This window comes from Humulus lupulus, chromosome 9, assembly GCF_963169125.1.
Source record: "Humulus lupulus chromosome 9, drHumLupu1.1, whole genome shotgun sequence".
NCBI classification, from domain to species: domain Eukaryota; kingdom Viridiplantae; phylum Streptophyta; class Magnoliopsida; order Rosales; family Cannabaceae; genus Humulus; species Humulus lupulus.
This window is the reverse complement of record NC_084801.1, coordinates 99,284,667-99,294,747: the sequence shown is the minus strand read 5'-3', so window position 1 is coordinate 99,294,747 and position 10,081 is coordinate 99,284,667. Positions and strand designations below refer to the sequence as shown.

At 33.9% G+C, this 10,081-nt stretch overlaps 2 long non-coding RNA genes across 2 annotated transcripts; both read left to right on the top strand.

The window, feature by feature from the left end:
• The first annotated feature begins 2,401 nt into the window (after positions 1-2,401).
• Positions 2,402-3,086, top strand: LOC133800802 (uncharacterized). Its single transcript, XR_009876615.1, has 2 exons — positions 2,402-2,562; positions 2,738-3,086. It is a non-coding gene; the product is annotated as an uncharacterized LOC133800802 (long non-coding RNA).
• Positions 3,087-3,333: 247 nt separating this feature from the next.
• Positions 3,334-5,070, top strand: LOC133800801 (uncharacterized). The gene is made up of 3 exons (XR_009876614.1): positions 3,334-4,034; positions 4,146-4,407; positions 4,820-5,070. It is a non-coding gene; the product is annotated as an uncharacterized LOC133800801 (long non-coding RNA).
• Positions 5,071-10,081: the final 5,011 nt, after the last annotated feature.

Genomic DNA, 10,081 nt, shown 5'->3' with positions numbered 1-10,081 from the left:
AAAGTTTAGAGATAAAAACAGGTATAAGACAGTTTTGCATGGCATCTCAAACGACAAAAAGATTCTGGAAACTTACTTGGATGAAAGTTAGAGTATGAACACGAATGTTTCGAGCATCTGAACGAAAATTCCTTAAATCAGCAGTGAACACTTCAAGGTTTTCTGAGTTTCCTGAGCTCTGAAGGTTGGGGTTCTTTAAGGTTCTTGAAGAAGAGAAGGCGAGTGAAAGGTAAAAAGTAAAAATGTGATCTAGGGGTATTATTTATAGTGATCGTAGCGTCGTAAAAGAGGTAATCATGGAATTACTTTTTTTGAAGTATGGGGAAGTGCAATAGCCGTCAGACAATTTTTTGGGAAACCGAAAAGACTTGATTAGACATGATTGATCACTTTTTTCAAGAAAGCATGGGTGGCTCTGATAGATTTGGTTGGATAAGCGAAGAGTCAGATTCCTAAGTTTACTTTATGCTGGTCGCAGTAAAGTAAAATTGGGGGGCAAATGTTTACCCAAAAACGGCTGCTTATGACGTGGCAAGTATTTCTCACACGTGGATGACACGTGGCAGAGTCGAAATAAGGCGGTACTGTTCGATTATCGACCAGCTATACATTGCTTCATCAAGCCTGACTATTAGATACGACCAGGCTAGTCATATGATTCAGTTTATTTCCTTATAAGATTATGATCTTGTAATAATTACGTGGATTATTTCATCTTTATTGCCTTGATACGCGGGTATTAAGGAGAGTTAAGGCCCAATGGCCTATGTAACCCCCATTGAGCCTATAAATATGCATGAAATAACTCAAGGAGGGGACTTTTGATCTTTGAAGCTTTTTTCTAAATATTGAAAGAGAGAGCATATAGTGCAATTATCCATCGTCTAGTTGTAATCCTCCCAATATTTGTGAAACTCAAGAACCCTAGTTCTTTGATCACGATATTGGGATTCAATATTAATAATAGCACTAAGTGGATGTAGGTCATTACCATTCATTGGGGCCGAACCACTATAAATTGTTGGTGTTTCTTCTTTACCATTAGATTAAATTCTTATTTGTCATCTCATTTCCTGTCGTAGTTTTGACTCCGTGTCATTGGTCAAATCGAGGGTCAACAAAAGTAAATTATGTAAATATATATTTATAAAAATTATGATTTATTAAAAAAATTTAAAACTAGATTTTTCTTATTTCTAAATTTTTCACATTATTAACTTTTGTATTTATAATAATTTTTATATCAAAATTATAATTTATTATTCTTTAACATATTTATAAATTAAATTAACTATATTATTCTTTAACATATTTATAAAATTTGTATTAGTTAAAAAAGAGTTGTTTTATAAATTGGAAAAATATTGTAAACAAAATTAATATATAAATTTATTAGTTATGATTTTTTTATTAATATATATATATGTTTAAATAATTTTTTATGAAAACTTATTAGAGCAATGCCGACAGTTAAAATGTGTCATTATTGGGAAACTGAATTTTTTTAAGGGGCAATGCCGACTTCAGAATCTAAATATTAATTTCCCCCCACAGCTTTCTTCTTCCGTCTTCCTCTTTCTTTCTTCTAGCCGAACATTCAGCCTCTTCTTCCAACCGAATCTTCAGCCACTAGCCAGCCACCTGCGACGCCCGAAGTCCACCAGCCACACATCTCCTCCATCTTCCAACAGCCACAAGGTAGCCATTTATTTGTTATTTTGGTATTGAGATTTATGTTTTATGTGTGTTTAATTGTAGTTTTGACTTATTATTTTATTTCTTTGTATAGTTTTAAAGATTTTAAAGTTTAAACTCCTAAAATCTCAAAGTTTAGGGTCAAAATTTATAGTTGTAAATTCAAAGTTAGTTTGGATTTTGAGTTGCACACAAAGTATTTGATAAAATGCACCTAGTGTTTCAGATTGGTTCCCATTTAGTTTGTGCACTTAGTCTTCTTTATATTCCTGTTCATTTCATCTTTCTTTTTCTTTTGATTAATTACTTTCTTTATATACATTTTTGGATATAACAAAGTTAATTCTACCGATCATGTAGTTGAGTCACTTAGAAAATTGAAGCATATCTCTCAGATTAGGGTGTGAAATATAGGGTGGTTCAGCTTTATATGACAATGGTTGTAGTTATGTGAGGCAAATATTTATTTATTTATTTTGTTCCTTATTGGATTTGTAAACGTCTTTGGCATTGGATGCTAATCCTTTCTCTCAACTTTATGTGACTTCTTCTCTGGAATCTCTCTTTTCTTTAACAAAATTACACAAAAAAATCATTTAGTTTATGATGTGGTCTTTGATAATCTATTAAATGCTTGAATTCTATTACATTTGTTCAATACGTAGGATTATGTTATGCTGTCCAGATATGGTCTGATAGTTATTTCATCGGTTTAAGAAATAGCCACTTGAAAGTGTATGGGTTACAGATAAAAAAATGGAACATTTTCATGTTTCTTTTTTCCTTGTGAAGCTTTGTCTTTAGGATTTTTAACTGTTAGAATGATGCGAGGGAATAATCTTTTGGGGACCACCTCAGGGGTGTTTGGTACCAATTTAACTTTGTTTAATTTTTTTTTATTTGCTTTTATTTGTTCTTTATGAGGTGAAATGATGTTGATGGTAATGACATTAAATTTTTGGTACAAGTCTCTAAATTGTGGTTTCCTCAATATTTGTTTTTTCTTAGGTTAATTTTATGATTAATATTTTGACGACAACAGGTGTGTGGAAGGTTATACTTGAAGTTGCAAAGAAACCTGAAATAACTACCAGAAAATATGGAGTTAGTGCTTTACTTTGCTATGTTATGAAAGGAACCTCATCAAGGCTCCATTCTAAAGCAGAAAGAGTATTGCGGTTATTGATGAGCAATTCAGTACTTTGAGCTGGCGATAAATACACAGATGGCAAGCCCTATCTCTATGCTAGAGAACTATTGTTATCGTCCTATATTTTTTGTTTTTTTTTTTTGTGTTTCATTACTATGACATTTTTTTTTCTTATTCTCTTGATATCTTTAAATTTGTCAGTGAATCTATGCGACTGATATTGAATTGTCAATTCTTATTATATGATTCACATTAGCTTTGGAATCAATCATGCTGTTCACTTTATTTGATAACCTATTATGTTCTCCGATAATCTTTTGTTTTACATAATCTTACAACATAATTAATAAACTTTTAACATTTGCATAAACTGGGGGTCTCTTCCTACTTGTTAAAATTAATCAAGAGCATTTCTATTTGAGCTAGCTCAAAGTGGCATACAAGTACTGCTGTTTTTTTTATTTTTTTAAAGAAAGTAACTGGGTGATTGAGTGTGTGTATTCCAGGTTCAAGTCACCATAGATATCTCTTTATAACAAACAAAAAAGATAAAAAAAAAAAGAGCATTCAGAGTCTAAGAAAAGAAACATAATTTGATGGAAAGTGTCATTCTCTTGTGTATTAAATTATTAATTCATATCCTGTTTTAATGGAAATCTTTGGTTCAGTCAAAGGTCAAGGTTTGGGTGGTTAACAACCTTAAATAAATTGAACACACAAGAGAAGTTATGGCAGTGCAAGCCATTTCCACTGATTTCTCTTGGTGTTTTTTAATACAAAAAGAACTCAGTCTAGTGATCATGGCAAACTAATAGTTGGAGATGTGTAATGCTTGTTATTGTAACCAGATGTGTGTGTGTGTGATATCTAATAACTCCCTCAAAACTAGCATTGCGAACTTGTGTTGAAACTCACTGTGTTCAGTAATTTGAATTAGTTTTAGACATCTGTTTCATTGCAGTTGCAAATCTGTAGTAGATTAGAATTACCATTACTATTTACTTTACACGTTTGGCTGCTAACCTGCTTTTGTTATCTGTGATTGTAGTGTGGGATCATTCAGTTCACTTGTTTGTAAAGGCAAAGAGTGGAAGATTATTCTAAAAGAATGGTTAAATCTGTTGAAATTGATGCAGAACCTTAAATCCTTTTATCGGAATCAATTCCTTAAAGATGTGCTGGAAAATAGGTTTGTATACGTTGTATATTCATTTTGGTTGTAAAATTTGTTATAGTATAGTATGTCACATTGCATAAAGTTTTAGGATACATAACTGGAATTCATTGGTGTTCTTACCAGGCTTTTGGATGCAAATGATCCTGAGATACGAACAGCTGTTCTTGAATGACTGTTGATCTGGAAAGATGATTTTCTGCTATCATATGATCAGCACCTGAAAAATTTGCTCAACTTTACTAGTTTCAGAGAGGAACTAACCACATGGAGTTTATCCAGAGAATCTAAACTTATTGAAGAGCCCCACAGACCTTACCTTGTACCTATAGTTATACGTCTTCTGATGCCAAAAGTCAGGAAGTTGAAGAGGAATGCCTCACGAAAGGTATATTTGTTTTTTGGCTCTACAATGTGCTTACATATATTTCAGATTAATGTGCAGATTTTTAGGAGTAGAAGTAATGCTTTTACTGAATCTTTAAAAATTTGTTGGCATATGTCAGCTTTTGTGCTACATTTTGAAATCACAGTTTCCAAATGTATCTCTACAAACTACATACGCCAACTCTGATCTTTTTGAAAATGTGTATCCAACTACTCAGACCCCCTCCCACAAAATGAACCATTTAAAGTTTTCAATTCATCTATTATTTGTCCTTTTATATTACATAAGATAATATCCGTCCTCAGGAAATTTGTGGGTTCTTGTTTGTCCTTTATTTGGTATTATACTTTCATTTTATTCTTCATCTTTCTCCTAATCTACTAAGTTGTGTGACAATTTCTGTTTTGCTCAGCATGCAAGTGTAAATTACCGAAAGGCGGTTCTTGGTTTCTTAGCGCAACTTGATGTTGATGAGCTTCCCTTTTTCTATGCATTGTTAATGAAGCCTTTGCAAGTTGTGCAAGTGGGAAGTGATGGTACATCTGACTGGTTTTGGACTTCGACCGGAAGCTCAAAAGATAGGTTTATTAGACTATTGTGTCCCACATGAAATAAGTGTAAGAATATTGAACTATTAATAAGAACATGTTTAACTCCACTAATCACCAATTGGTTTTTAGATGGAGCCTCGTGATTCTTGTCATGGTATCAAGAGCCAATTCCCTAGTGGGCATTCGATCCACACCGATCCAAAAAGAGTGAGTCAAGCCGCAAGAGATCCGCATAGTGCAAAAAAGACACTTGAGATTTGAGATCCGCATAGTGCAAAAAGATACTTGAGATCCAAAAAAAAAAAATAAGCGAGCTGAAAAAAAAATGGGCCACTTATGATCAGGTGATTCAAGATTGGTGAGCGAAAAATCACCACAATCTTGAGGGGGGATATTAGACTATTGTGTCCCACATGAAATAAGTGTAAGAATATTGAACCATTAATAAGAACATGTGTAACTCCACTAATCACCAATTGGTTTTTAGATGGAGCCTCATGATTCTTGTCAAGGTTCCAAGCTTCAAATTTTCTTAAGTATTACCCAGTGGATAATATTACAACCTTGTCATAGAAGAAAAGAAATGGTTTTCTTCATGTGATTGAAGATGTTGTTGGAGTTTTCAATGAGTTGCGAATCAAACCTTCTCTTGATTTTCTAATGGGATGTGTTGTTCGGATATTGGAGAGCTGCACTTGTAGTCTTGATGCTGCGAAGGGATATAGATCTTTGGATGGAAGTCAAAGCAGTTCAAATCCGTCTTTGCATGAGAAAGAAAATACGGATGGAAATACTTTCTTGGTAACTGTTCTACTTTTTTTAAGGAACCATATGTTTTTCTGTGCTGATTGATTATTCTGACAAAGTGGTTTATTCTATTGTCTTTTTTTTCTTGTTAGATGGGATACAGGGGATTTTTTTTAACTCATTTATTGCATTCAACAAAGTTATATTTTAATTTCATATATATTTAACATGGAATTTATAATTTCAATTATTTGCAGTTCAATTCAGATTTATCATATACTGACGCTGAACTTAATGAAGTTCAAGAACAATGGGCAAAATATATTTTACCACATCTCGCTAAATGATGGCATGCATGCTTAGTACCTATGTAAGGGGATTTAGTCATTTTTGGAACGTTGTATTTCTTTTATTAGAAATTTTTAGAACTAATCAAATACAGAATCAATCTAACAAATTATATGTTGAGTTAATTTAGTTTTTTGAGGTGCATAGTGTGCTAAATATTCATTTTATGACAAACTTTTATGGAACTATATATTTCTTTTATTTAGAAAGTGCTAGAACTAATCAAATATAAAGTTAATGTTACCAATGTTAATTTAATTTAATTTTTTTATGTGCATTCTTTTACTGCCATTGTTGCGTTGATTTTGAAACCAGGGGGAATTGACAACATATTTGCAGTATCCTCTGGTGTGGAAAATTTGCGATAATTTAAAAACGGTCACCATAGACAGCCAATCACGACACCTAATAACTGTCGACATTGCCAGAAACGACGACACCTAATAACTGTCGGCATTGCCAGCAACGACGACACCTATTAACTGTCGGCATTTCCAGCAACGGTGACACCTAATAACTGTCGGCGTAGCCAGCAACGCCGACACCTAATAACTGTCGGCGTAGCCAGCAACGCCGACACCTGATAACTGTCGGCGTAGCCAGCAATGACGGCACCTAATAACTGTCCGTGTAGCCAGCAACAACGACACCTAATAACTATCGGCGTAGCTACCCCTACGTTGACATAGGAAAATAAGACAGTTAGTCGACTGTCGTCGTTGCTCAATAGCGATAGTTAAGAACTGTCGGAAAATCCCATTTTTGTAATAGTGTTAGTAAGAATAGCCTTACACACAAGTATACTAAACCCAGAAATGGCTTGCCCTAAGGTAGGTATCACTACCGATAACTAGGGTATTGGATAAATTCCAACCCTATCATACAATTCATAATAATAGTCCTAACAGAAAATTAAGCACATTAGTTGCGCCCAACAACCAATGTTCATACATATCAAAACCACGTGCATTAAGAAAATCCTAGACATTCAAGATATATAACCATATCTGAAATAAATACTTTAGTTGTTTCTAACAACCCAGTTTACACATATCATAATAACCTGCACTTAGAAAATTCCAAGAACATACAATATATCACTCATATCATAATATCCTGCACTCAGAATATTCAAGATATATTTAACATACATCATCACTAAGCAATTAAATCACCAGCAAGAGATCCGAACCTCAACTCACTTCCCCCGTTAATGTCCTTGCTCCAACCCAGACTTTATTACCATTGTCTTGGCTCCAACCTGGATTATATTACCATTATCCTGGCTTCAACCCGGACTATATACTTACCATGTCCTGGCTCCAACCTGGACTATTTTACGTTAGGGTTCTGGCTCCAAACAGAACTATATTACAATTGTCTTGGCTTCAACCCGGACTATATACTTACCATGTCCTCGCTCCAACCCAGACTATATACTTACCATGTCCTAGCTCCAACCTGGACTATTTTACGTTGGTTTTGGCTCCAACCTGAACATACTTACCATTTAGCCGCAGAATGCCAAGGCATTGCAAGAGTAGGCATTAAGCATACTCCGGTCTTAATGACCCAAACAAAACTAGTGTAATCTACTACTACAAGCACACACTAGTATATTCATGTTGTAGCCAAGAAAGAGAAAGACTAACTTACTTGGAGTCCTTAGCTCCCAACCGGATCTTTAACACTGCTATTTGTTTTCCCTTTTCTGGTTACTGTAATTAATACAGTGTACTCGGATTAAACTATGTCATACTCTTATAGCTAATATGAGTTTTGGGGAAAAACCCTTAAACTATCGTTCATGTGTTCTGTGTCATAAGGTCGGGAACTAGGCGACAGCCTCGCATCAAAACTTGTTTTAGGTTAAGAGAACTAACATCCCAAAAATCAATTTTCGTAAATGTTTGAAATTACTACCTTTCAGTTTTTAGGGAAAACTTAGAAAAATTATCTCTCTTAAACCATGAAACATTTTTCTCTAAAAATTTAAAGAAGTCCTTATACACATCTTAACTAAATTTTCTCAAAATTTCATAATTTTTTGGATGGCAAAACTCATTCAAATTTGTAAAGCAACATGGGCAGTGCCTGCTGCCCAGAAGTTTTTCATAGAATTTAAGGTAAATTTGAAAATTCACTTCTCTTACACCGTAGCACAGTTCTTCCTAAACTTTAACAGGGATATTTATACATGTCTATATTATCTTCCTTCAAAATTTCATAATTATGGGAATAATTAAACTCATAAAAATGTTTAAAGCAATATGGGCAATGCTTGCTGCCCAGAAGTTTTGTTTCTAGATTCTAGGGCAAACTTTGAAAAATCATATCTCTTACACCTTAACATATTTTCCTCTAAAAGTTTATAGTGACCCTTATACATGTTTAAACTAACACCATACCAAATTTTGATAGCTTTTTTATTAGTAAAACTCGTTCAAAAGTTAAAACAATCTGGGAAGTGCATGCTGCAAGAAATTTTCAAGATTTACATCGAAATGCCAAAACGTTCATAACTTGGGTTTAAAAAAAATACATTTTTATGATTTTACAAATCCTATCATCAATTACTCACAAATAACTATGAAACTACACAAATATTTTTCACTGATAGAGGCAGTAGAGTGCGATCTAACCCGTTGGAAGCGAGACCACGAAATTTTCGCAGAATACATTTTTACACAACCCAACAACAATAAAAATTTCTAGCATAACCCTAGCCACATGCATGCATGAAAATTATCAAATCATACCATCTCAACCTTAAGCATAAAATTAACTCCATAAACCATTAAAATAACCTATACAACTAGATCTACCAACATAAATAAAAAAACTCAAGAACAACTATAAATTTATACCTTTGATAGTTCTAGCTTGGAGATGTGTTTTCCTTAGCTTCTCAAACCCTTCCTTCTGATCTACACTCTCAAACCAAGCCCCAAAATCCCACATGCAGATTTTTAAGAGAGGGTTATGGTAGAAGGACTTAGATGAGGGAGAAAACATGCAAACTACCAAGATTTCTTACCTTGCTTTCACTTGATCACCAAAGTGCTAAATCCTTGAGATTCTACCCATAAAAGCTTATCTTGAACCCTAGAACACAACATCATTTCCATGCATGACTATTAGATCACATGCATGCATCATTAACCCTTAGGGTTTCAGATTTGAAGTGGAAAATAGGAGAAAAATTAAGTAGGTTTCGAAACTTGCTCTACACAAGTGTTCTCTTGAGTTTCTCCCTCCTTCAATGGGGAAATGAGTGTTCTTGGCTCATGGAGAGAAAAATTGTAGCAATGGAGAGTAGAGAGGGAGAGTGTTTCAGTTTTGGAGAGAGAGAGAGAGTGTGTGTTTCTTTAGAGGAAAGAAATATGTGAGAGAAATGATTAGGTTTGGCTTGTGGAAGAAGGTAAGAGGCTTTGTCCCATTCTTTAGCTTGTGGGGTAAGTTACCTAGCTTATGAGAGCCCTAGGGACTACCCCTAGCCTTGCTGCCCACCTTTCTCTCTCTCTTCCCTTGGAAATTACTTTTATGCCCTCGCTTATTTTACCTCTCATATAAGAAATCCAAGGGCCCTTTGGGAATTTTGTGCTCTAAATTTCCCTTAACTTTTAACCTATAGTTTTTAAATATCTCAAAGCTTAATTAATTAAATTAAATGTGACCAAAAAATAAAATTTGTCACATATCACATAATTTTGGCAATTTATCTAATTGACCAAAATGCCCTTAGAGGTCCGAGCAATAAATTCTCATTCTTAAGCCCGATTGATTGAAATTCAAACCTCAATCAAGTTTTCTTAAACTTATTGGCTCAACTATAAAGTTCTAGTTGCTAGAAAAAATTAATATTTTTATGCCATAGTATTTCCTATTTTATTTAATTTGAGATTTTTCTCCCATTAGGGTTTACTCCTTGGTTCGAGACCAATTTTATTTGCATAAAGCTAGATCCTTTACTGGATCATCACAGCGGCTATAAAAATTCATGAATCATCGTAAATTTATATAATATC